The sequence below is a fragment of the Haliotis asinina genome, chromosome 6, assembly GCF_037392515.1.
Source record: "Haliotis asinina isolate JCU_RB_2024 chromosome 6, JCU_Hal_asi_v2, whole genome shotgun sequence".
NCBI lineage: Eukaryota > Metazoa > Mollusca > Gastropoda > Lepetellida > Haliotidae > Haliotis > Haliotis asinina.
Window position 1 is genome coordinate 22,978,978 of NC_090285.1, and position 27,773 is coordinate 23,006,750.

Here is a 27,773-nt window from a genome sequence, read left to right on the forward strand (position 1 = left end):
TGTTGTCGATATGGTCACTGGCCTCTGCACACTAAAAGATGTTAAAGTAACTTACGATAACGCATCTACTTTAGCGACAATGCCCACCTTCACGGGAACTAACTCGTAATCATCCAAACATTTAATAGCGTACACGTAAGGGTGGTATGCGAAAACCATAACTACACAGACAGATTGAATCAAGGGCTCAGTGAAACCAGACAGAGGTTTCTTGTTTCATTAACACATTTATTGGTGATGACCACCTGAAAACATTAAGATCACTGTATTGTCCGGTCCAGACTCGATTGTTTACAGACAACCGCCATATAGGTGTAATATTGCTGGGTGCGGCGTAAAACTAAACTCACCTAATCAGTCAGTCTTAAAGCATTAAGACATTAAGCAACCGGTTATACACGTTGAACTGACACAGCTTGAGATGTATCTAACCAGCCAATCGGTAAGTGATTAGCAAGAACACCAGATTAGTCAGCGCTAGTATAAAACTGATCTAATTCCACAGAGGGTAGTGAATCCAGGTATACAATCACCACGGTGCCGGATGTGTTAGGACTGGCGTGCTTCGACTCAAATGACCTGTTTGGTAACAAGCCTCTTTCGTGATAGCTTGAAGACTTCTCTGCCCTTTGATCTTCCAACGGGGATACCGACGGTCTACTAACTGCTACTCAGCTTTTGAGAATCACCCATGGGAAATCCAACATAAACCATATTACACGAAAGCCTAGTGGTGCCACAAATTATTTTTAAACCCAAGTTATTTTTTTTTAATTCGTGTCGCAATTTTGAGTGAATTTTGTTATTCGCTTTGTTCCCAAAAGGAAAAGTTACGATTTTATCTCTCGTTATTTTGATCGTTTTCTTGTTATTTCAATTACTTATGAGTAATTTCCATGTTACAAATGTTTTCTCGTCATTATAAGGTATTCAAAAACTAAGAATTTCGAATATGTTGTCGTTGCTTTGATTATTTTCGCGAAAACTGAAAATAATTTAAATCAAGCTGGGGGGTTTGGTGATGAAAAAATCCCATTTTCTTTAACAAACGTTAAAACTATGTCCCTAAAGAATTTGTTCATATATTTCTGGGCTTTTTCGCCATTCAGCAATATTTCCGCTGTATGCCGATGGCCAGCAGACAACCAGTCTAGGGGTGATATCATGAGCATGGTCTCTCGCTATCTTTAGATCTTAGGATTTGTTTCTTTCACACAATAACAATACATATCCTGTGCTCCATTCTAACCCATGTCTCCCACGACGTTAAGTGTTGTTGTTGTTGTTGTCAAGGACGACGTCGTTGTCATGGCATTTGTCGTTGTTGTATCCTGTCATATAGTTGAAAGATGTGGTCGTTTGTATGCATGCCCTTCTGTGACACACTTTCAGTCTCTGTACCCAATGACAACAACAGCGCAAGACGTCATCCTAAGGGTCGGAAACACACAAGACCACAGTGGACCATTTCCGACAGCCATTATGTCTGCGGTATTTCCATCGCATCCCCTGGCTCCAGCTGAGACACGAAATTAATCAGGTTCAGTTAATACCTGCTGCAGACTTAATCATTATTGAGGAAGAGATCTTGTTGTCTGCGGGAAGTGGGGTCGTCAGAATACTCTCACCTATATAAACAGCGATTAAACATGGATGAAACAACATTTAATCATTTCTGAGTGACTTTTCAAACAACAGTTGTATATCCGTCATTGTACAAGCCAAGTGTTGAATCTTAGAAGCAGTTTTACTACGTCAGCCTAAAGTGCTTCAAATGGCCAGACAAAAACTGAAAATGCATAAAATATCATGAAAACAGACCATACAACTGCATCCACTGGTCCGGTAGACGCTCAAATGTCATAAATCAAATGGATAAACCAAAAGACCCTGGCCGAAAGCTCACATTGCATCAAAGAGCCAAACAAAGGCTCGTATTTCATCAAATAGTCCAAGAAAAGTATCAGTTTTCGTGTGACTACCACCCAAGTAAAGTCACCAGGTCCTCTGCAATAAATCAAGTCTCCTGGAAACTTTCACGGACACGAAGACGAGAATATAACACATTTACAGACTATAAGTGCTGCCTTCCGGAAATACAGACGGGAGATAACTGCTGGTCATGTCCGGTATGTCTTTGAAGACTCTGATTGGTGTTTGGAAGCACTTGTGGTCGGAATATGTGGAACGTAATGGGTGCTAGAATTTTCATTACTGGTCGCATAATTGTTCAGGCGTCGATGTTACAGCTTCGTTAGACAAGCAATATGTTACAACAAGAATATTGATTGTATGAGAACTGATCTTATCAGTTTAAGCCACATCCCTCAGTCTCCTTGGGATATAACGGGTTGAAAATCAGAGAAGTCTTCATAATCATGTATTAGTATTCACAATTTTAGTACGTTTTTATAAAGAAACATTTCTAGTTTATAAATGACTTTTAATTTAACTCTAAACAGTCAAACAACCCGTCACGGGTGTAGCTTTATGTGTTGTATCAGTTTTACAAAGAAACATTTCTAGTTTATAAAGGACTTTTAATTCACTTGAAAATCAACAATATGACATCTTACATTGAACAAAGTAACACATAGCCAGCCAAACTGCTTCTTACAATCAACACGCTAACATCTGTCAGTCGGTCTTGTCACACCTGACAATCAATACGGTAACATATGGAAACCACCAAGGTGAATTTTTAGAATCATTGAGAATCAGGAAACATGGTATTCCACTGGTTATCACATCGAGGGTCTTCCCGATAAGGATTCTTACACTTTAACCGTGTCTTCTTCTCATTGCATGCTCACACACATTATGGGGGCGGTGTGGCAGACTAGTGGTTAAAGCGGTCGCTCGTCACGTCAAAGACCAGGGTTCGATTCCTCACATGGGTACAATGTGTGAAGCCCATTTGTGGTGTCCCCTGCCGTGATAGTACGGGAATATTGCTAAAACTAAAGTCATTCGCTCACTTACATGCCTTCAGCTCACTTACATACCTGAGAGGCTGCAACGAAGGACTGCAAGATTCCAGACGAGGCGTTAAGCAAAATGTACTCACTGACCAATTCAAGTAAACTCATATATATTGTAAGACAGGGTCAATGATGGTTGAATCACGCACAACGCTTGGACAAGGTTGAGACTGGTTGGACGCCAACTTTGCGTGGGGTGAAATCTGATATTCCATCACGCACGGTCAACACAAGCAGCCCATCTGTGGTTGCTAATGGTCCTGAAACAGGAAGCTTCCAGTCGTCCGTGAGACGTGTATTCACCAAGACGACCACATGGTAATACTGTTGCATGACACTAAAGAGCAGGACGGACACCGACAATTTCGTAAACCAACACACGAGATTGAAACATTCATTATTCACATCCTGTTGGGACTAGCCGATACATACACCTTAAGAGCCGTTCCCAACAACCTCGAACGTGTGACAAATGGAATGCGTGTACTGTTGGATGTGGTTTCAGCCAAATTCAGCGGGTCACAAAGAACATTACCTCGCAGAAATGCTACCTGAGTTAAAATTGGATGCATATTTTTTTTTCTTTTTTCAACACATTGTTCCACCAATGGCTTGCATGGCTTTTTCCTTCCTCTCTTTAAAATCTGTTTTGATGAAAACGACATAAAACGCCAAATATTCCAGATTTGTGGGATCTATTTTTTTCTAAATGTGCTCTTACATGTGAGCCGGTCAGGCAAAGGTACAACATGAAATGGAAGAAGTTCTTTATACTGGTTTTCCGGGGAATTTACTGAGAAACTCGACAGAAAACCACTAGTCCTTCTTCTTTTTTATGCACTTTTTCTTCAGAAAGTAAATGAGATAAGTCCACATCTTGTTCCATAACGTTCCAAAGCCCTAAATCCAATTCCAAGAGTGATTGAGTTCAGTTTTAAGGCGTGTATAGCAATATTTAGCAATATCACGACGGGAAACACTGGAAATGGGTTTTACACGTTGTGCCCAAGGGAAAGGAAAGGGTCTTCTGCTCAACGAGCGAATGCTTTAACCATTAGGTTCCTAGTACCTTTCTACCCCAGACGTACTAGACATTCTGTGAACCGCCGCGGTGTTCCTGTTACCTAAGACTTGATAATGGTACAAAACTATATTCATTCAAGGAACGTGACTCAAAAGAGTATGAAAGAGCTCATGAAAACTGAAATGCATAAATTGGTCTAGTAAACAAACCTGGATCTTCATCTTATTGTCATTAGTCAATATATGATAATACAGAGGTCTCAGAAAAGTTCAGAGTACTTCAAAAGTCACAAACCCTTCTACGTCCATGAGAAGTCTCTGCTCAAAGCAAAATCGATTGTACAATTCAGACAAAATCATGAGCAAGTTTCTGAATCACATTCAAATATGAATAAACATGGTGTTCGCAAAAAGGTGAACATACCCTCCCACAAGGATAGCGCCCGTCAAAAACACATACAAAGACTACTAGTCATTTGTTCACTTCATTAAAAAAACCGAGGACGCCTGGTACATATCGATATAGGGAATTGCATCGGACATCATATTGGTCACTGATGCATCAAATTTGGAAAAGCCCCTCACTTGTCTACCACAACACTTCTTGGAAGAGTCACAGTGACGCTCATTGAAATCTTGAACCAAAGAGCATGCTCAGTCGCATCTCAAACGTTGACATGAAGCTGGAGCTGTTGGACTATTGCTCGACATGAAAAGGAACTTGACTATTGGATAGTTGTATCCATCCCTATTGTCACACAGCCTTGAAGAGAGTTATAGTTTGTCTGGATGTATAGATCTCGAGATAAACCACTTGAAGTGGTCTCACTGGGCTCCTTAGTTTCCGGTTGAATAAGTGAATTCAGCGGTAAAGAATAGGCTATTTGGCTGATACTGAACGATAACAGACTATCAGATACCAGATTATCAATATTCCAGAAGCTTTAGTTACACTTCCTCACAAAATTATGTTGTTTTATTTTGCCAAGATCCCACAAGCTGGTTAGATGTAAAACTTGACAGCCCAGACCAAAACTTACCTACCCAAAAAATATCTTCGTACACATGACCGTCTAAATTTTAACCCGACCGTCGAGCAGGTGAATTTCAGAATCTGGCAGTCCATGTTGAAAAAAAAACGTTCCTGGCGGCATGACAGGCAGGAATATCGAACGTTGCTAATCCGCAAAATAATGAGTGAGTGAGTTGGTTTTTACGCCGAACTCAGCAATATTCCAGCTATATGGCGGCGGTCTGTAAATGATCGAGTCTGGACCAGACAATCCAGTGATCAACAACATGAGCATCGATCTGAGCAACTGGGAACCGATGACATGTGTCAACCAAGTCAGCAAGCCAGACCACCCGATCCCGTTAGTCGCCTCTTACGACAAGCATAGTCACCTTTAGTAGCAAGCATGGGTTGCTGAAGGCCTATTCTGGTCCGGGACCTTCAGCATAACAAAACACTTCAACATAAGACCCCCAAGGAGGACAGCACAACTGTTTTGCCCATGGGAATAACACTTTCTTGTCTGGATGTTTAACTTCCAAACTTGACGTGGATGTTATCAATGATGTCCAGCAGGTCACAGATATTTTCTAAAAATGAGTATATGACTTCAGTTATTTATGTTGGTAGAAAATAGCAATTGTCTTGCCTCACTATCAACACAGTTCCTAACACTACGACCTACCTTTCTAGTCATGTACAAGGTCTTGGATCATTCCCAGACGTAGGACCTCACAATCATGGATATTCACTGTCACGGAATTACCTGCATAATCAGTCCCGGACAGAGGTCCTCCCAACCACAGCCACGTCCTCCAGATCCCAAGGCTACTCTCAGTGTCAATAATACACACACATCTACGCGTATAGATCAGTCCACATACTTGCTTTGTGTGGAGACGTCACTGCATTCCTGCGAGTCCGGCTGAATGGTTGGTCTCCGGACAACAATAGCGTCTAGTCAATGATTTAAGAATTCAAAGTCGAACGAGTTGGAAGGCACACTTGAACATTCCCGTTAACGTTTGATCGTCTTTAAGGGGAATACTTCAAGGACACAGCATTAAACCCTTTCCATGTGTTCGGAAGAAAGAAATAGCAGCTTTTAAGACAATCCACACTATCGAGCCTATTTCATCAGAGAAGCCTCTCTGCAGTTTGATGGGGTTGTAATTATCACGTCGGAAGTGCAAGTTGGTAAAAGCGCAGTTTGAATGTGATGGTGGAGGCAGCAATGATGAGTAGTCATTGCAGCGATGCGGGATTCGGGTTGTGAGATGTCGTTTTATTGACATTTGTTGCGAAAGTGGAAAGATATGTCACATTTGACAAATGGGGGCATTGGGTGCCTATGAGTTTCAACGTCTCCCCCCCTCCCCCTCCCTCTCTCTCTCTGTCTCTCTGCCTCTCTGTCTGTCTCTCTCTGCCTCTCTCTCTCTCTGTCTCTGCCTCATTCATTAATACATGCACACGTGCATACACACACACAGCACTTTTTGTGAATATCTTTTTTTATTATTCGATTTAATGTAAAAGTGTTTATCGTACCTTCATGTTTCTCCGTGGCTACAGGGGACCATGTCATCATGTCATGGTGCTCGCCTATTATAAATAGAATGATTTTGCTTCAGAGATGGGTGTGATGATTGTGTGTATACCCACGACGAAAAGCAGTTACCAGGCCATAGCAGACACATGCCCACAGGTAACTGTTCCCTCAGACTACAGCGGGGGTGAGCACTTTGTTTCCCCCACTAGTGTATGTTTGGTATCAGTTTATACAAACACTGACCCACGTAAATACACAGTGTATTCTACTCGTATACATAATCTGGGCGAAGCCTCAGTAAGTCACTGTTCTATGTAATACGCTTGACCGTTCCTGTGTTTAACAATTTAGAGGACACAATGGCAGGGACCTGTAGGCCTGAAATATTCATTACTATATACGGGTAACGGCATTGTATGAAGATAAGCTATATCCACACCCTGTTGAACTCAGTGTCCCAGGGGATTGCAGGCTAGTAGATATGGATCAGCTAAATGGTACATAAACTGATCGCACCCAAGTAAATTGTACATGAATGATAGTACGTAAGATAAATGGTACAGAAATGGATCATTCATCAGTTAAATGGTACAAAAATGAATCGTACCTATGTTAAATGATACCAAAAAATATCTATGTTAAATGATACAGAAATGGAATGGATCGTACATCAGGTAAGTGGTACAAAAATTTATCGCACCTCAGGTAAATGGTACAGAAACTGATCGTACCTCGGGTATGTGTATGGCTGCGCAATATAACCGTTTTACCGGTATTTACCGGTTCGGACGTGAAAACGATATGTATTGCTATACGCTGATGGAAAACCGGCATTTTGACATGCATTCGGACCATTCGTAACTACTCGTGTCATTCCGCCAAGCCGGATGGCGTCTCGTACCCATCTCGTGGCCATGTTTACGACTGGGTCATGTCTAAGCGCAAACGGGCATGGAGATGAAAATAGTCTGGTACTGTTATCAACGAAAGCTAAGTTTGAATTTCCAAATATGGCTCTTAGAATATCTACATCCCATGGACAAAACAGAAATACGGTCATTCCCTTTGCAAATATGTTTCAGTGTTGAAAGTTGTTTATGTTTCAGCTCAAAGTTTATGTTTAAATTGTGCTTTGTATAGTGTAGCGAAGTTTTAAAGTTCAACGGTTCCTCCATTTTCAGGTTTTGAAATGCTTTTTACTACCCGCTATTTGGTTTTCCACGATTCTTGGCAATAGTGGCGTAAGAGAGGGGTACGAGTCTTCTTGTAGGTCACGGAAAGAGACGAGTAGTTACGAATGGCAATCGGACACCTTCGTAACACTCGGAAATCTTCGGATATTTCCGTTTTTCCCACAGATAATGGTGTGGTGATAACAGTGATGATTGTTGCGGTAAATGATGATGTTTGTGGGAATTGTGTGATGGTGGTGGTGATGACTGATGATGATGATGATGATGATGATGATGATGATGATGATGAAAATGATGATGATAATGGATGGATAGTGCCTCAGATATTTGGAATAGAAATGGATCGCGCCTCAGATATATGGTACAGACGTGGATCGTGCCTCAGATATATGGTACAGACGTGGATCGTGCCTCAGATATATGGTACAGACGTGGATCGTACCACAGGTATATGGTACAGAAATGAATCGTACCTCAAGTAGATGGTACAAACGTGGATCGTACCCCAAGTAAATGTACAGAAATGAATCGTCCCCCAGGTAAGTGGTACAGACATTGATCGTACCTTAGCTAAATGTACAGAAATGGATCACACCTCAGGTATATGGAACAGAAATGGATCGTACCTCAGATATATCGTACAGACGTGGATCGTACCTCAGATATATGGTAAAGAAATGGATCGTACCTCAGATATATGGAACAGAAATGAATGGAACCTCAGGTAAATGGTACAGACATGGAGCATAACGACCTTCTCTCGTGATTGCTCAAAACAAGTTTAGTTTTGAAACCAAAGTTTGTTTGCTTGACAGGTATATTTCGTGTTTAAAAAGCGGAAGCAAAATTCGCACAGTGAACAAATTTACATTTACTTTCTCTTGATGAAAATGTTATGTCCAATGTTAAGTTCAGAAAGACGGTGTGTAAGAGCTAGCAAGTTAGTGTGGCGACTGCGGACGAGCGATGAGCTTATAAATGATGTCAGCTATACACCTGCTAACAAGGTTATATCACATCGTAATGTCAGGGTGCTTTATAGATTGTCTGTGACCTTTCACTGAACGAAATGCCACGTTCTATAATTCTCTGAAGTAAATGCCGTTTCTTGTAAATCACGGACTTCAGATAAAGAGGGGTAGCTGGAAAGGTACAGCTGGAATCAACTTGAAGCTAGAGCTGTGATCACTTTTAAAGGGAACAAGAGGGTAAGTTTTGTAATCTTAAATGACGAGCCGAGTTCTGGTTCTTCGCCAAGGAGCTGCACATGGCTACCTCGAAGCTTTTCCTTCACCCTCAATGCATAAGTTAGAACGGAAACATCTGCTAAAGAGTACTGGGTGATCTGTCTTTATGACATTGTGATGAGTGAGTTTAATTTCACGCCGCCTTTAACATTATTCTAGCTATATAACGGCTGCGGACACCAGAAATAGGCTTCACACATTGTACCCATGTGGACAATCGAATCAGCCCTCGGGGTGACACGCGATCACTTCAACCATCAGACTACCCCACCGAGCTCAGGGCCTCCTCATTGCGACGAAACACAGAAACACGTGTATGTAACAAAACAGAAAATATGCCACATTTCACGTTACCCTTTAAACACGATAAGGTGTGACGAATACAAGATTCACATTACAATATCACAGTGCAAATATTACCAGCGTAAAGAAGTAGTGACTAGATAAGTAAAGAATGAGCCAACGGCTGAAGGCGGCACATTAGCAACATTACATCAGTAGAAGTTGTTGATTTTAAATGAAAATCAAATATGGATTTCTGTTGTTTCACGTGTGTACACAGTAAGGACTGATTTGAACACGGTTCCCAGTCTATCACAAAGACACGTATATCCGACCCATTATATGCGAGAGCCGTTTGTGACGTTATTGACTAATCTCTTTAGTGCACATTGATTTCTCATTATCCCAATGCGAAACCAGCACGGAGGATTAACAGAATTGATTGACCAACATTGGCATGTTTTTCTAGGGTAAGTGAGAGAAATCGGTCTCCAGCAATATATGCAGGGTTTTTTTTCTTTTGAAACGTTAGTTTAAATTTGAACAATGGGTGGTAGGTGATTTGTTCTGGTTTTGACATTGGTACAAGGACATGGTGACGATCAAACAAAAGCAGTCTGGTACAAGGACATGGTGACGATCAAACAAAAGCAGTCTGGTGCAAGAACATGGTGACGATCAAACAAAAGCAGTTTGGTGCAAGGACATGGTGACGATCAAACAAAAGCAGTTTGGTGCAAGGACATGGTGACGATCAAACAGAAGCACAGTATTTCCATGCCTACGCGTTCGTGTGCTTCACTGACCGAAAATAGATGTATATTCATCCGTGAGTAGTTCAAATGTCAGTCAATATTCTGTCTCAAAGTACTAATGAGCAACCATACACCAAATGAAGAAAACTGTATAGCACAAATTAGTGCACGTAAGTGAATGGCCCCATAGGGATCTAATTAGTGATTTCAAGGTAGAAACAGGAAGTGGCCTTTTCACTTCTGCAATTGGAAGGAAAAAATAGACGTTATTATCTCCAAATCCAATATTATTGTCTGGGCGCTGATAAGGTCGGTAACCTATACGCTAAACCAGGAATACAGGAACCCTTGTGCATGGAACACAAGAGGAATGCTAATCGTTTACATTGCATTCTGATGATGTACCATAAACACACGATCAAACATAAAGCCACTTTCTACAGAGGCAGGAGAACAGAGTGGAAGGCAATAGAGCCAATGCAAGATGGAAATGAATACAAAACTGTCAACAAATCACAGATAACGTAGCAGCAGTTGTAAGTATCCCGAACGATGACACCATACGCAACGCAAACACCTCGTAAAGAAAAAGGAACCGTAAGCAACGCAAACACTTCAACAAAGTAAGGCAATGTGGGAAACGCAAACGCACGCATTGCAAAAGAACAAAAAACAACACAACACAATACAAACAAACACTGAGCAACGCAAGCACGTAATCAAAACTAAGGCCTCATAAGAAACGAAAGTACCCTCTAAATGTAAGATCAGCAATATCAAGACAAAACAGGTATACAAAAACCTCTTTGAATAAGAGCAGTATGAGCAATGAGAGCGCCCAATAAAACCAAAACAACACGAGAAGCGACAGCGCCCAATAAAACCAAGACAACATGAGAAGCGACAGCGCCCAATAAAACCAAGACAACACGAGAAGCGACAGCGCCCAATAAAACCAAGACAACATGAGAAGCGACAGCGCCCAATAAAACCAAAACAACATGAGAAGCGACAGCGCCCAATAAAACCAAGACAACACGAGAAGCGACAGCGCCCAATAAAACCAAGACAACATGAGAAGCGACAGCGCCCAATAAAACCAAAACAACATGAGAAGCGACAGCGCCCAATAAAACCAAGACAACATCATCAACGAGAGCACCCAATAATACCAAGACAATATCAGCAACGAGAGCGTCCATTAAAACCATGACAACATGACAGAGCGACGAGAACGACCAAAAAAATCAAGATATTATGAGAGAACAACGAAAGCGCCCAATAAAACCAAGGCAGTTAATAAACGCACGCACCCCTTTGAATCAAAGATAATACGAGCAATGAGAGCGCCCAATAAAACCAAGGCAGTTAATAAACGCACGCACCCCTTTGAATCAAAGATAATACGAGCAATGAGAGCGCCCAATAAAACCAAGGCAGTTAATAAACGCACGCACCCCTTTGAATCAAAGATAATACGAGCAATGAGAGCGCCCAATAAAACCAAGGCAGTTAATAAACGCACGCACCCCTTTGAATCAAAGATAATACGAGCAATGAGAGCGCCCAATAAAACCAAGGCAGTTAATAAACGCACGCACCCCTTTGAATCAAAGATAATACGAGCAATGAGAGCGCCCAATAAAACCAAGGCAATATAGCCGTGCAAGCATCCACTTAAATCAAAGGAAACATCAGCAATGCAAGCATTTTATGAAAACCAACACTGTATAGCATCACAATAACCCCCTAAAGAGGAAGTAACAGTAATGAGGCTTCACGGCAACGCAAGGCTTCCAAGACACCAAACGCAACTGGCCTTGTTCAGTCGTCTACTCAAGGTCACACAACACGGACAACCTGCTGAAGTTAAAACCGGACAGGGCGTATCCCATGAAGCCGAGGTATATTGATAATCACTAAACCCTTATACATGTCCTCTTCCTCCTGGACTAACGAATCCCTGCCCCAATTATCGTGTAACCCTAATCACTACTCACCAAAGGTTTGATTTACGATGAAAAAACATGGTTATTCCATTAAAGATCAGATCTATACACAATGAAAAAATAACAAACAAGTTCCCGAGAAATCGAACTCCAAATTCCTGACAAATCTGTCGCAACAGCCTTTAGTGACACTGCTGGCCCCGAGAGGCTGTGTACTTTATCCATAAATGGAGTTCTGACACGATTCCAAAGACCGGACATAGATCCTGTTATGCAATGACCGGTTCCTGCCCTGTAAGACGCGACAACGCCATGAAACGGGAACAAGAGGGCTCAGTGTCAACGGTCCAATTAGGCCGGGACAGATGATGAGTGAGACGGGATGCAGAGCCAATGGACGATGTGTATCATTGCGTGTCAGATTGTTGTGTTAAGCAGTATAATGATACTACCGGTTGTTGGTGAGTACCTGAGTCTATCGAACACACGGTCAAGGATAGGACCAGGTGGGAGGAAATGCAGCAAGTGAGTGAGTTTAGTTTTACGCCACACTCAGTAATATTCCAGCTACATGACGACGATCTGTAAATAATCGAGTCCGGACCAGCAAATCCAGTGATCAACAGCATGAGGAGCTTAAACCAGGAACTGGTTTACTCAGTCAACGGGAACAGAGGACGCCGGATAAACGACGTTTTCGTTAACTTGAGTGGCAGTTTTAGAAGCTGAAGTGTCAAATAAGTTCTTTTGATGAGCATTCTAGAAGCTGGGTAAATGAAGAATGAGGACTATTGTATGCATATACATCTTTATTGCTTGCTTCGTCGCTTGCTTGACGACATTAGAATTTATGTCGAAATGTCTCCCATGCAATTGTCGAAAGGTCGTCTATACAGTAAAGAAGTTGTATAGCCATAAAATAGTCCTCATTCTAGGGTCAAATAAGGATAATTTAGCAGATGTGACGTATCGATACAGATGCCCGCTTGATGATGATACAAAACTCTGTATCGAAATGTCGCATCATGTGATTAAAGAAATTGCTCATCCTTAAAGTTTGTCCTTATCTGACCTTCTCGTTATGCAGTTGGCGACGGTTGAAATTACTCACTGAGGTACAGTTTAACTTCTCCGTCACTAGAGAAATCAACTTTAAAAAGAGAAAATACTATGGACATTTCGATAAAAACAGCACCTTCGTTGAAGCGCTATATGTGAATTAGACAATCTATTCCTCAGTGAAATATACCTCTCCTTCTGGTGCAGTCACGTCACGTGAGTCGATGCCTTGGCATAACAGAACAGAACTTTATATATTTTTTATTTTATGTTTTTTTTACCATTTTTCCTTATTCTTGATTCTTTGTTTCGATATTATGGGCCAGATGACATCTTGTACAATCAAAATAACATTTATAATCTCTTAATCACGTGAGAACAGAACTTTATTGTTTTTCAGGCCGTACGACAATGGCATATGAAGATGACAATGATTAATGCATTTTGGTGACAGGACTGGAATTTGAATATAAGACATATAGCATATACATAGTAGTCCATGGTACTTCCTTTAACACACGGGATGTAGAATTGCGACAACGAAAGTGGCTCAGCTGTTGCTTAATGATATTTTGCTACAATGCATCCATCGTTCATTAAGACAAAGTCACCGGATTAGCATTGTGTGTTGTAATATCGATATCGAACCAAACACAAGCAGATTGGACATAATATTAGTGATTCCTTAGAGGTAAAGTAAGAGAATACTTAGCTGTAGTTGTGCCATGATACAGCAGATATAACCGATCGGGAACATAAATAGCTGCATCACAAGAATACGAGGTTATTGTACGATTCTGACCTTATCACGACCACATGTTAATGAATCACTACCAAATATGTACGCCAAAGGGTAAAGGAGTCTTTCCGAAGTACGGCTCGTACGGGTCAGTTTACCAAACTGGGATTTGACAGTAAATATTCTGCACTCAGAACTGTTTATCTCTTTGAACACACGTGTACAGAGCTTTACTGAGACCTCATTTGCCCAAATTTCATATGAACATGGTTAGACCCACGTAGGGCGCCAATGTAGCGGGCATTAAATTGCAGAGTCACGAAACACGGACCTTCTGATCCGATGTCGGACCTCTTGTCCACATGACCAAAAAGGTTAACCCAGTCAGCAATCTGACAAGGTAAGCGTGTCATCTATGAAAAAACGTCACGCCATGCTTCATATGCCAAGACTTGAAGCTACTGAGACCCCCGTGCTGAGATTCGAACCACGGACCTGATGTCGGGCGCCTTCTCCATACGACCTAAGCGGTTATGAAACAAACAAAATGACATGATAAGGATGTCATCTGTGGGATGGTTCCACGCACTGCTGTACCTACTCTACCCTCACAATCTGCCACCGACCACACACACACACTTCCTACAATCCAAGATGAACCATGTTGACGCCATTCCATCATGCTTGAGGTCATCATCTGCGACAGAAAGCACACGTCTTCAACGACATCACACCTAATGTTCTATCTGGGAAGTGCTTAATAACCATGGTAATGTAAATTATACCGCAAATTAATGGCATTAAAAACTCAATGGAAGCTTGCGTCAGAAATAAAGATGTACGCATATTATTCAAACTAGAAAACGATACCTGCGTCTTCATTTTGCGTCAAGGATAAACGAAACATCCAACAGGTGATCGGACAATCTAAATTAATCTCCGTAACATGTAAAATGATGGCGCCATAGACAGAAATCCTTATGTGTGATATAGCAAGATGACGAATTGATTATCAAAATATGAGCGAAGAGAGTCAACCAGGGTTGGACAGATTCAGATTGGGTTGATTTGTTTGAACCAGCCCGAACACAAGATAAAGCGCATTAGAGTTTTTTTCAGGCCCACATTTTCAAAAGGTTTGCAAAGTGAACGTTGTGCGGGAATTGCTCTCGCGTGGTCCTAGATTTACTTACGGCTATGAAATAACACAGAAATGTAGGCTGTTAAAATTCTCTATCCGATGGTATAGATTCAAGTGCAAATACATTTGAATGTTAAGTAAAATGGAGACATTCACGGTGAAGCCTAGTTTGAAAGGTCATTTTCCGCTCTGTAGCTTTGTCTAAGATAATAGTGGATGGTATAAAGAAACAGGAAATGATTGTGATTGAACTGCGAACAAAGACACAGTAAACTATGCTTAAAACGAACCCCAAGGGGTGACTAATTTTAGATATCAATAACTGAAGTTCGTTATATGCATTTCGGCGAAACTACTGAGTGGTCGAAACCAGTTCGGTATAAGCGTGTTCGTTTTAAACGTTGTTTAATGTGAATGCATAAAGCCAGGTCAGGGTACACTGCCCAGTGGATTCGGTAGAATGGGGCAAGTTTGCTCAGCTATATGTGGCGTAAATACCGGAAACTTTACACTGGTCAGTTAACGTCCACGCGGGTCATCAATGTCAACGCGGGCTCATCAAGATCGTCCAGTCTTCAACAGAACACATGGCGCTTTTAGAAGCTAAACATCAGCATGGTTAGGATCATGTTCGCCTGATCACGAGCATGGTGTTGTCCTTCTATTGAATCCTACTAGTTATATGATCCTGTTACATATCAGGGAGATAACCCAGTGTAGGTCAGGAGCGCATATCACCCAGGCAGTGATATGCAAACAGCATTAATTCCTAATGGAAAAAAGGACAAATCAATATATCTGAGGCATGTCTTGTATATCAGGTAAGAATCCATATTACACCACACCCGTCGACGTTTTCGTAATCAACAGAATGTGACGGAAAAGTGGTCGATGCTGGTTGTCAGCGAAAGGAGACCCGATAACGCCTCTGGCAGCAACACCAACTCCTACGACTACCCAACACCTTCACGTGATCATCTGCAGCGGATGTACGTTATGTGATAGAGTGTTGCGAAGCTTCCTGTACAATAATAAATTTCATCGAGCCATTCAGTTTTACACTGATGCATGAGGTATTGTTTAAACTGTAGCTCCTGCAAGACAATAGTGTGATTGATTAGATGCATGGATAGTCAACGAAAACAGTGGGGACATGTGTTATTGCCGGGTAGATATTTCAGTCGTTGATAAAGCCTGTCTTGTATTGTCTGTGTTGTCTTGCCTGATACTGTCTGTGTTGTCTTGTCTGATACTGTCTGTGTTGTCTTGTCTGATACTGTCTGTGTTGTCTTGTATTGTCTGTGTTGTCTAGCCTGATGCTGTCTGTGTTGTCTTGCCTGATACTGTCTGTGTTGTCTTGCCTGATGCTGTCTGTGTTGTCTTGCCTGATGCTGTCTGTGTTGTCTTGTCTGATACTGTCTGTGTTGTCTTGCCTGATGCTGTCTGTGTTGTCTTGTCTGATACTGTCTGTGTTGTCTTGTCTTGTCTGTGTTGTCTAGCCTGATGCTGTCTGTGTTGTCTTGTCTGATACTGTCTGTGTTGTCTTGTCTTGTCTGTGTTGCCTTGCCTGATGCTGTCTGTGTTGTCTTGTCTGATACTGTCTGTGTTGTCTAGCCTGATGCTGTCTGTCTTGTCTTGTCTGATGCTGTCTGTGTTGTCTTGTCTGATACTGTCTGTGTTGTCTTGCCTGATGCTGTCTGTGTTGTCTTGTCTGATACTGTCTGTGTTGTCTTGCCTGATGCTGTCTGTGTTGTCTTGTCTGATACTGTCTGTGTTGTCTAGCCTGATGTTGTCTGTGTTGTCTTGTCTGATACTGTCTGTGTTGTCTTGCCTGATGCTGTCTGTGTTGTCTTGCCTGATACTGTCTGTGTTGTCTTGCCTGATGCTGTCTGTGTTGTCTTGTCTGATACTGTCTGTGTTGTCTTGCCTGCTACTGTCTGTGTTGTTTTGTCTTGTCTGTTTTGTCTAGCCTGATACTGTCTGTGTTGTCTTGCCTGATAGTGTCTGTGTTGCCTTGCCTGCTACTGTCTGTGTTGTCTTGTCTGATACTATCTGTGTTGTCTTGTTTGATACTATCTGTGTTGTCTTGCCTGATACTGTCTGTGTTGTCTTGCCTGCTACTGTCTGTGTTGTCTTGTCTGATACTGTCTGTGTTGTCTTGCCTGCTACTGTCTGTGTTGTTTTGTCTTGTCTGTTTTGTCTAGCCTGATGTTGTCTGTGTTGTCTTGCCTGCTACTGTCTGTGATGTCTTGTCTGATACTATCTGTGTTGTCTTGTCTGATACTGTCTGTGTTGTCTTGCCTGCTACTGTCTGTGTTGTCTTGTCTGATACTGTCTGTGTTGTCTTGTCTGATACTGTCTGTGTTGTCTTGCCTGATACTGTCTGTGTTGCTCGACGAAAGTGTTAACAACCATGCTAGCCCCGCCCATTCAAATGAAGAAAGTCACAATGCGCAAACAAATGAACATTACCGATAAAACTTGGAAGCGAACCAAAGTAATCTTGCACCACCGTTAAACATAAATTCTACAATGGCATCCTCAAGACGCGCCCAGTGGTTAAAGCGTTCGCTCGTCACGTCGAAGACCCGGGTTCGATTCCCCACCAGCAATGTCTGAAACCATAACTAATAATCCCGACCGTCACATTGCTGGAACATGCACTATTAAAGTAAAAGCTTACTCACTCACACTTATTGCCAGGAAATGATATGTATATTAAAAATTCAATGAGGCGTAAAACAAAATTTACTCACTCACTATATGGACGTGTTTCTTAAAACCATATAAAGTAAACTGCAAATTAGACGTTAATTCTAGAAATGTTTGTTCAATTACATTTGTGAAGAGTTACATTAGGCAATTTAACAGCGTTGTCTACAAATCCTACAGTGTCATGACCACGGCATGGATCCAGTGGGAGTGCATTGCAAAAGCATCGATGTGCACGTCCGTTACTTTACTGCATCTTCCTGCCTGAAGTGTAGGCCTAAATGGCCTTGGTTGAAATCAATGAAACCATTGACCACACTCAAAGCGAACAGTACTGGCGACAGATACATGCCATGCGTTTCCCGTTGTCAATCATTTTAAGGGTGGACGCTGTCAAGGTCGTTGATATAAAGAAGTCACAGCTTGTTAAATAAATAAACCTCGAACCCAGCGAGTGGTTAAATGTTAATCTGAGATGGCTAGTGAGCGAGCGGATTGGTGCTGTTTTCAGAAAAACAGTGAGCGAACGTTGGTCTACATAATCGTGTCCTTGTTTTCTATAACAGCTTAGGTGGGTGTCCGGTTTTCGCGTTACGTCTTTATTGATTTATGATCCTGAGCCACGGATCCGACAGGGCAAATCTTTGACAATGGCACAGCGGCAGCACTGCAAGCTAACCTTATACACGAGTATATAATATTTATACACACCCACGCTTTGGTTTCCAACACAATTAAATCATTATCATTATTACGATAACCATTTATCTCCGGTCCGTTATGATATGTATCCAAGACCACAAAAAGCGTCGTGTCTGAAACGATGTCGCCCGATGTGCATACTTTAGTTTTCTTAAATCTGCAATGACAGATTAAACTAAGTAATGTGAGTAATGCCGCACTGAGTAATATTCTAGCAGCATGGCGGCTATCTATAAGAATGTCTAGACCAATCAATTCAGTGATCAACAACATGAGCATCGACCTACGCAATAGGGATACGCACGTCAGGGAATCTGACCATCCGTTCGCGTGAGTCGCCTTTTACAATATGCATGGGTTGCCGAAGACCAGTTCTAACCCAGATCGTAAAGAGTATTATTAGCTAGTACTAAAAGGGGCCTATAAAACAACTAAACACCTCGCGTTGATGTATTGAGATATTTAGATTTATGTGAGGGCGATAAGTTTACTTTTAGTACGTCCAATGAGGAAGTACTCTTTTTAACGGCCCAAACATGCAAGCTCCTACTGGAAACGCATCAGAATATTCTATATCACAATGCCTACCTTTTATCATTCTCCAGAGTACGAAGACGACGTCTTGAACGGTATGCACAATGTTGTGCACAGGAAGTCGACAGATTCGGGGGCGGAAGCTGCATTGTGTGGGGGGCATTCTGTGGGAACAACCGTTCCCGACTTCTGGTCATCTGTGGAAACCTCACAGCTGCTGCGTACCGCGACCAGGCGCTCACCCCTGAACTCGTTGCTTTCTTGGCCGCTCATGGCCCAGGTCTACAGTTTCAGCTTGACAATGCCCGGTCGCATACCGCGATGTTGACACGAAATGTCCTTCAAACGTTGGAAGCAACGTCATGGACTGGCCATCTAGGTCCCCTGACCTTAATCCAATAGCGCATGTTTGGGATGCACTTGGGAGAAGGCTTCGTGGTCTTAGGAACCAGCCTCAGAATTTGCAAGAACTTGGCGCTGCCTTGCAAAAGCAATGGCGCAGAATCCCCAACCACGTGTTCACACGCATGAGACAGTCGATCAGGAGACGGTGTTTGGCAGTGGTGAATGCGCAGGGTGGCCATACACATTATTGAACTGAGAAATTTCGAATTTTCATTCTTGTGACTTGACATTCTGTATACCCATGTTTTGGAACTGATTGTGGCACTGCCACACAGATCTCAGCAATGAAATAATAACAATTTAACCATCGTACCATCTCTTGTTCTTTTATAGTGCCCTGAAGATAGAATGTGAAATTTCTTTTTTGACTCAGTATATATGCGATAGATTTTGCTTGTTTTCTGTTCACACAGTCTCTATTAACCCTAAAGGCTCATTAATGTATTTTACTGTACTGTATATATGATCTTATGAACGAGGTGAGACTTTAATAAAATATCTGTCTATCTATTGAGCGAAAATCATAGGAAGCAACCGAATATTCAATCCTTGTGTCAGTATAAACACAATTACAAACTGAGGACTGTTTTACATCAAAACATTGCGTTGTTTTCGTACCAGCACGTTACAAAGGTGTTCTGACCGAGTGCCTTGGTAATTATGTTTAGTGATGGTTGGGATCTATAAATGACTTGTTACGTAAAAACATAATGTAACACGCGCACTAGTCGCTCTAAATCTGAATAGTCATTGGAACAGTCTGCAATCGTCCATAACGTCCTGGGCAGTGTTATTCATGCCTTGGGTCTCCGAACCTCCTGATCAGTGAGTGGCTGACTTTAGTTTTACGCCGCACTCATCAATATTTCAGCTGTATCGTGGCGGTCTGTAAATAATCAAGTCGGGTCCAGACAATCCACTGATCAACAGCATCGGTCTACACAGCTGGGATACGATGACACGTGTCAACCAAGAGAGCGCGTCTGATCACCTGATCCCGTTAGTCGCCTCCTCTGAGAAGCGTGGTTTACTGAAGATCAATTTTAACACTCATCTTCACGGGCTGCAGATCAAAGGTTTCCGCGAAAAGACATTATCATTATAAATCCGGAACAATGCGGCGTAATACAACATACAGTCAAATCATTAATATACTTCATAACAATCCGATCACTGTATGCAAATACGTAGGTCAATGCATCTTATTTCGACAAGACGCAAGAACAACATGACCACATTACCACAGAAAGACTCCCCCGTCCATTATCAGTGAGCAACAATAAAACTTAAAAAAAACCCATTATAACAGAACTTGTCGATACGAAAAAGAATCTGGCACTGGCATACAACAAAGGCTCCATGTAGATTGTTCTGAATACTGAAGGCACTATTTGCTAACTAATCTCTTTACAATGGTAAACACCATTTCCCATCTCATTAGTCTTTTGGTACCCTATGATCTCTAATAATGCTGACGCGTCGCTTCAAAGAGGCAATAACATCAAACTGGGTTTCAATCATTACTGATACACAACCCAAATATTTGCTTTTGCGTCAAATCGATAAGGAATCGATGATAACGGCATTGATCTGATTGGAAAGTCTCGTGCAAGGCTAATGAAAACAGAGGTGAGCGATATCAGCTATTATCGACGCAGATGCATCTGTATAACTGCCCATGTGATAAAAAATACTTGACGGTGTACAAATGCGTGATGGAAAAGGCTGTTCTAGTCGATACTTCGTGGCATGTATAATTCCTATACATGCACCAATGTTGGTTATCCTTGATGCAGATCTCATTTTGCCTCATGAACTGGTCAGAAAATATCCGATGTAACGAGGGGAAGTCAATAAGTTCATAGAAGTGGGTGCTGATATATCCTTGGTGATGTTGTCATTGGTGTCATTATTGAGTTGATTCATCTGTGACTCTGTATACTGATACCCAACCTTCCTCGAGCATTTACTTGAGAGTTAGAGCCTTTAAAAGACGATTACCCTGCACAAATCATGGAAACCTCCAAAACTGAGTTATCAAGTTTCTCACTAAAGAAGGTGTGAATGCAACCGAAATCCACAAACGCATGATCAATGAGTATGGCGAGGAAGCCCCTCAATATTCCACTGTGGCAAAATGGTCAGCTGAGTTTAAGCGAGGTCGCAGCTCCTTGGAAGATGACCCACGGTCAGGAAGACCTTCTGAAGCCATTACAGAAGGTACAATTGCCCGGATCCAATGCTTAATTATGTCCGATCGGAGAATAAAGGTGGACGAGATAGCTTCAGAGTGTGGCATTTCACATGGAAGTGTTTGCACAGTGATCCATGAACACCTGCACATGTCCAAGGTATCCGCAAGATGGGTCCCTCGTAACCTAAATGCACATGATCGTCACCAGAGAGTTGAATCCAGTCGTGAGCTGTTGGACATCTACAACGCTGATCCTGATAACTTTCATGCTCGTCTGGTTACTGGGGATGAAACCTGGATTCATCACTGGGATCCCGAAATCAAACAAGAATCCATGCAGTGGAAGCACAAGCATTCTCCTGCACCCAAGAAGTTCAAAACACAACCTTCTGCTGGAAAGATCATGGCAACCGTTTTCTGGGATTCAAAGGGTGTGAGACTATAAACCACCTAAAACTACGATCACAGGGGCTTACTATGCTGACTTGTTGAAAAGATTGAGAGCGGCCATCAAAGAGAAGAGGCGTGGGAAGTTGACAGCTGGAGTCATGCTTCTCCACGACAATGCACCAGTCCACAAGAGCCGTGTTGCACAAGCTTCTCTTCAACAATGTGGCTTCGAACAACTAAACCATCCCCCATACAGTCCAGATCTGGCCCCCAGCGACTACTATCTGTTTCGCAATTTGAAATCTCACTTGCGTGGAACAAGATTTGCCAATGATGATGACCTCAAGGCAACAACAGAGGCGTGGCTGAGGGACCAATCTGAAGACTTCTATTTCAAGGGCATAGACAGTCTCAAAGACAAATGGGCAAAATGCATCGAGGTTCAGGGAGACTATATTGAAAAATAAAACCAATATCACAACCATTGTGTTCTGTTTTATATCGAGTTCTATGAACATATTGACTTCCCCTCGTAGGTAAACATATGTTATACATTGCATTCTTGCAGCTGGTTTCCACTATTCGTGTACTGAACAGCAAAAGAAACGGAACTCTGTTTTTGTCAAGTTTTCAAATAGAAGACATAAACATGAACGCTTGCTTTTATGAGACGTTTTCTCGAAAGTTGCGTTTCTTTTGCCGTTCACAATATATAACGAATAATCGGATATAAAATTAATGATTGAGCCCTCAAGTATTTCGAATTAACCTTCATGAGTTAACGTCTTTTTTGTGTGAATCGCTTACGTGGTATCGTACGTGTATTGTTAACCGAGTCAAGTTTTGGGGGTTCATTTCGGTTTTAGTTGGGTTTTTTACTGGTTCGTTCTTTGGTTGTGTCGTTCGCACTCATCAGTACTACATCGTCTGTAAGTAATCGAGTCACACAATCCAGTGATAAACGACATGAACATGCGCAACTGGGATACTGCATTCATTAATCACTTCATGGGACCTTGCCGCCCGATCACGTAGATTTCCTGGGATTAATGCGGCATGCTGAAGATCAATATTCACCCTGATCTTCTTGGGATATCTTTGAAGCTAAATATTAACCGGATCCTGTCGGGGTATCTCTGAAGATCAGTATTAACCCAGATCCTCTCGGGGTGTCTCTGAAGTTCATCATTAACCCGGATCCTCTCGGGGTGTCTCTGAATATGAGTATTAACCCTGATCTTATCGGGGTGTCTCTGAGTAACCGGTTGCTAGAGACATATTCCACTCGGATGCAAAAGACGATCATTGTAGGTTAAGGTGTTATTGCTGTGAAGATCCGGGTTATAACCGGTCTTCAGCAACCCATTTCTGTCGTAATCCGGACTAAAGGGATCTGGGGCTCAGACTTGCTGACTTGGTTGACACGTCATTGTAAAAGAAATCCCAGTTGCGTAAATCGATGCTCATGGTGTTGATCACTGGATTGTCTGGACCAGTACGCACCGTCGTCGTATAGCTTGCTGAGTGCGGCGTAACGCTAAACAAACAACAAACATTAACTTTGGGCAATATTACGATATCTCATGCGTGTAAATTTAGCTACATGGAAATTTTTTAAACATGACAATTCGTGATACATGTTCACATGTTTTGAAGTTCACACACCGACACTGAAGAAGGGTTGATTATTCTCTAGCCTCTGAATAGTGTAGAAAAAGACGTTGATTTCAACCTAAACTGCGCAAACGTCATTTAACTGCTAACAGAAAATCAGTGTATCTGCATCGATTTGATATGCTGGTGACAAAATTAAGTTACTACACATTTTGGTGTCCTCCGGAACACGATATCATCTCTACGGAACGGTTTTTTAAAAAATGGGATTACGCGAGATTTGCCTCGTACCGTCTGTCCACCTCTGGACGTGTCATCACCTCAGCAAGCCATTTACATTTGGTTGACCTATCAAAGGAATCGATTCCAGAATTGACTGCTCGGACCATTCCTGGCATACGTCCAGTCGGTTCCAGGACTGTGCGGAACCGACTAAGGAAGCATGGCCTGCAATGCGTCCAAATTTGCTCCAACGTCACTGACAGTCACGTCTAGCCTGGTGCAGCCAGCATGTACATTACAGGTGATAATATTGGAATGGGGTTCTGTTCACCGATTATTGACGTCGAAATTTCAGAACATTCAAGTATTCCAATGGTCAGCTGTTACCCCAGACCTGTCCTCCATCGAGCACGCTTGGGATGAAATGGAGAGGCGTTTACGTCAAGCCCAAAATCAGCCTTTGACGTTAGCTGAACTGAGACAAGCGTTGGTTCAATCAAGGAACAACATTTCCCAAGCTCTCTTTAATCGCTGATAGCCCCTTTTATGCGTCGTCGTCAAGCCTGCATCAACGCCAATGGCGGACAAACACGATATTGAATTCGTGAAATGACTCTTGGACAACATATCTCTTCATGGGCCTTGTTTCAAATCATAAAGATTCTGATATTATCCTGACAACAGTTAAACAGTAATTAAGGAAAATACTATATATCATATTACTATCTTTTAGCATCGAAATGGCATAAACATGCACTTCTGCTTTATCACAGTAGTATACGCCTGTCCACTATTTAATGGGGCCATTTATTATTTGTGAGAGCGTCCATCCTACAGGTCTCGCTAACCACGTACAGACCTTAAACTTCCATTGATTAATATGACCTTCTCTGGACGATAATAAGATTCATTAGTAGCCCAACGTAAAGGATATGACAGGTCATCTTTATATACAATGTATGTCCACATCTGTTTACATGCCACTGACGGCCTGCCCAAGAAACATAAGCCTATTACGAAACACAACAAAAGTGAAGTACAGTTTACCAATATTCCACTCAAACCTAGGAAAGAATCACGTTTAGACGATATTGGAAATTGGTCCTACTGATAAAGAGTCAAAAACGATTGTAACACACCCATTGGACCTCAGTTTTGTGATGAACGGATGGAACCATGCGGCCAGAAATCCTCCGTTTTAATTTATAAAGAAAGAATCGTTGTGTAACATCTTATGCAGTTAAACATTTAGGCATATACTGGGTCATGCTTGAAACTGTTATGCTGCAAACATTTTTGCCCGTATGTACGAAAACTGGTCTTGTTCTCTTTGTTGCGCAAACCCATTTCCGCTCCATTTGCCTCTCCTCGGTTATTCGTAACTACTTGTGTCATTCAGGCAAGCCGGATGGCGTCTCTCGTGGCCATGTTTTCAACTGGGTCTTGTCTAAGTGCAAACGGGCATGGAGATGAAAACAGTCTAGTACCATTATCAAGGAAAGAATTTCCAAACATGGTTCTAAGAATATCCTACATCCCGTGGGCAAAACAGCAATACGGCCATTCCCTTTGTAAATATGTTTCAGTGTTGGAAGTTGTCCATCCTTTAGCTCAAAGCTTATGTTTAAATTGTGCTTGGTATAGTTTAGCGAAGTTTCGAAGTTCAACGCTTCCGCCATTTTCATGTTTTGAAATGTGTTATACTACGCGCGATTTGATTGGTTTGCCACGATTCTTGGCAGGTCACGGAAAGAGACGAGTAGTTACGAATTCTGCTCAATATCACGCTTTTGGATCACTTCACTGGGACATGCAAGTGGGCGATAGCGTTCATCGAAACAGTGACCTCTGGAAGGATAGCAGCATCGAACTCAACTCCGACGGTGCGTAGACGTCTCTTAGGGCAGATCTCCGGTCACGGACGGCGGATACACTAATTAGACAGTTAATTAGAGAAAGCGCTCTCCCGACACTCTTAACTTCCTGAATATACAGGAATGGTTTTACTGGAAAGTGGAGCAATCTTCGGGCACCCATCCACTGTGACTTCCTGTTTTGTCTGCAATGGAACTGTATCAACGTTTTCTATTTTGAACTGATTCTTTCATGTGACTGGGGATCTAACATGGTCATATGTTATTTGTTTACATTGTGTTGCACATAACAACGGATGTGTGATTATTGACATGCCATACCACAAAATATCTTTTAAGATGGTTATCCTTTGAAAAGCCTTGAGTAGTATCAAGGTTTAGTTTCCTATGTGAGAATGCCATAATGCGACAATCTAGATTAATAGATCGTAGCAAAAGTGTAATAAAATTCAATAATAAGGCGATTCTATGTACATACCATTTATGTGATGTATACCTTTATAGCTCAGCACCATATATAACCTTGATAAGGATAAGCACTTAAAGTATAGATTGAGAAACACTCCGCCACCATTAAGTTGTGGACAGTGAAAGCGTTTGATGTTGATCGACATTATGCTGGAGTATTTGCGCGCTAATTGTCGTTAAAAGACGTCCCTGCCACTTCTACTTGGCCTGCCTGATACGACGTCCACAGAAAACCAGGAGATAATTCTGATTTAGAGCATCGTTTGCCCTTCTGTGTTGAGGTCTGAGTGATACATGTACATACGGAGAGAAATGGCGTACGGCCACGGTGTGCCCGTCTATACTGATGTTGAGGTGACGGTGGCCATCTTTGTTGTATGTTTTACCCGTTCTGACGTAAGCCGTCGATTTCAGTCAGACACTCTTCTGATTGACTTTCTTGTATCCGATAATCAAAGCGTATTGTCATTGTACCACAGTCTTGGATGATGAACAACGGTTCCTTATGATTAATGTCGATAATGTCTCTAGATGCCTCGGTTTACATTGCCACTGAGGGCGATAATCATTTTATAGACCTATAAGATAATGTGTATTAGCAAGATACATCAAACATATGTAACATGTTTGGGTCAGTGCTTAACAAGAGCACTATTTCAGTTTCCTGCCCAAAAAATCGATATTTGGATGGTAGGGGATTATACAACAGTATCGTACATGTGCAAACCCGATAATATATTTTAATGAAAGCTATGCGCTTAAATATTCTTTTTTTTCCACCGAAAGTGCCTGAATTTCTATGGGTAGCACAAAGATTGAGTTGGGTTTTTTTCTCAAAAGCATAATTATGTTTATTACGAAAATGTTTGGGACAACCATTTTCCCCCCAGTACCCCAATAACCCGCCCCACAATGCGGTGTTTCATCAATGTACATATTACATGTACACGCCATTTGTTGTCATACAAGAACAGAATGGACGTCATAATGCTGTCACCATTTGAAATTCGAACGTGATCTTTCTTCATTCATTAAAAAAAACCCACTTAACTAATTTGCCGTTGGAATGCACGCCTCATGCAGACTGCTCGATGCCCAATCCAACAATGTTCGTCAGCAATGTCATGGCCTGAGCATCTGACCATCATGTCAGATAAAACACTGTACATATATAAAATTTTTTGAGTAAGCTATGGATAAACAATCAGATTGCGAAACACAAAGCTGTTTAAAAATATACCTACCTGTCCCTGATGAGAGCTGCAGCTTCCTCATGCTGTCGTCTGCCCTTTATCGTGTCGTCTGCTCACACTAAAGAAACTCCGATCAAGATCCGAGGCCACGGTCGATATGTGACAGCACGGCGGGGAACAAGGTATAAGCACGTCTTGCAGCTAGGTAGTCAGGAATCTCCACGAGATGCACGTCTGTTCCAGATGGAACCATTTCTATATATGCCAATACGTCTCAGTGCACGTGGAGCATACCTTCATGTCGACTCGATATTCTCCATCGATGACAAATCTTCGGTTACTCTGTTGGCTTCCAGTGTCCACAACGTCCCCATTACTTTTAGCTTGTAAATATAGTCGAATGTATTTACGATCGGGGGATTTGACAATGTTAGTCTGGCTCAGTGTATTCACTCAGCTGGAAAATGTGCAGATCGTAAACCGGTTCGTATGATCCACACCGGATTAGTTAAATCACTTTCCTATCTGTTATATC

The 27,773-nt window shown here is 41.9% G+C and overlaps 1 protein-coding gene across 1 annotated transcript in view; it reads right to left on the bottom strand.

Moving 5' to 3' along the window:
• Positions 1-27,338, bottom strand: part of LOC137287586 (neuroglobin-like) — a 44,761-nt gene extending 17,423 nt beyond the window's left edge. Inside the window, exon 1 of the mRNA XM_067819956.1 lies at positions 27,290-27,338. The gene's annotated coding sequence lies outside the window, so the exon portion shown is untranslated. The remainder of the gene's footprint in view (positions 1-27,289) is intronic.
• Between the last annotated feature and the right edge of the window lie 435 nt (positions 27,339-27,773).